The sequence below is a fragment of the Gekko japonicus genome, unplaced genomic scaffold, assembly GCF_001447785.1.
Source record: "Gekko japonicus isolate JY-2015 unplaced genomic scaffold, Gekko_japonicus_V1.1 scaffold91, whole genome shotgun sequence".
NCBI classification, from domain to species: Eukaryota; Metazoa; Chordata; class Lepidosauria; order Squamata; family Gekkonidae; genus Gekko; species Gekko japonicus.
The window spans coordinates 1,104,365-1,105,845 of NW_015172555.1; positions in this window are offsets into that span (position 1 = coordinate 1,104,365).

Genomic DNA, 1,481 nt, shown 5'->3' on the forward strand with positions numbered 1-1,481 from the left:
CGTCTGGTGATGGCAGGGGGTGTGGCCTTATGATACACTTCCAGTGATGTCAGGGGGTGTTGCATATGCTAATGAGTTATGCTAATGAGTCCCCTAGCTCTTTTTCTACGAAACGACCCCTGTTAGAGATAAGTGTCGTAGCAGCAGAGAAGCACATAAGGAATGCCAAGACAATTAGAAGAGAATGAACCTCCCCGCCCCCATGGAAGCATAGCTGACACCTAGTTGAGTCATGCAAATCAGGGGAGACCTAGCAACCTTAGACTACTGTCAGGCCTAGGGTTGCCAACCTCCAAGTGGTACCTGGATACCCCCCAGAATTACAACTGGACAGCAGAGGTCTGTCTCCCTGGAGAAAATGGCTGCTTTGGAGGGTGGACTCTATGGCATTATACCCAGCTGAGGCCACTCCCTCCCCCAAACCCAGCCCTCCTCACAGACCACTTCAAAACCTCTAGGAATTCCCCAGCCAGGCTCTGGCTCCCTCCCTGAAAGGCCAAAATAGAACTGGAAAGGTGCCCTCCCCCCTTCTTTTACTGACAGAAACAGTTAGAAGCCCCCTTCCCCCCGAACGTTCTAATCTCTCATCGTTGATGTCTGGAGTTAGATCCCTGCAGAGGCCATTTCAAAAGGTACTTGGAATTCAACCCTCCATGAAGGGATTTTTTTTACTTTTTGGATTTTTCTGCAGACTTAGGAAGGCCCATGACTATGTAGGAAAAGCTGTTGGGGGAGAGTGAGCCCTCTGTTGGCAGAAATAAGTATCTGCACAAGGGGGGGCAACTTGGCTATTAGATATATAGATATTGAACAGGAGTCCATCAGTGGCTATTAGCCACAAGGTATAGATAGGAACTCTCAGGCTGGGGCAAGTGATGCACTGTATTCTTGGTGTTGGGGGGAGCAACACTGGGAGGGCTTCTAGTGTCCTAGCCGCACTGATGGGCCTCCTGATGGCACCTGGTATTTTTGGCCACTATGTGACAGTGTTGGACTAGATGGGCCATTGGCCTGATCCAACATTGGCTTCTCTTATGTTCTTATGACTTCCTTACGGTGGTGCCAAGGAACACATTCTGACTTGAACTCAGGAGGAGTGGGGTCGGGGCCTACTGGAATCATATGGTATGAGGGAGTACTTGCCTTAAGGCACTGCCTTTCAATATGTCCAAACTTGTTGCAGGCATAACATCGGGGTGCCTTCCGATCTCCCATCGGCAACTGCACACCAGCACTTGGCAAATCAGGACGCTGTTCCTGGGATGGCTGCCCTTTTACTGCCGGCTGCTTTCTGGGCTGGGGTGGGAAACTCCCTCTTATGCCAGTCCCGATTAGTGCGGTACCTCTGCCCTCCATAGGCTTCAGCCAATCGCTCCGCCCACTGTCCTGCTTCTTGAAGGGTAGAAGGGCTCTTGTCCACCAAGGACAAGATGAGTCAGGAACCAGTCAATGGATCAGCAACCTCCACCCACAAGTCATAG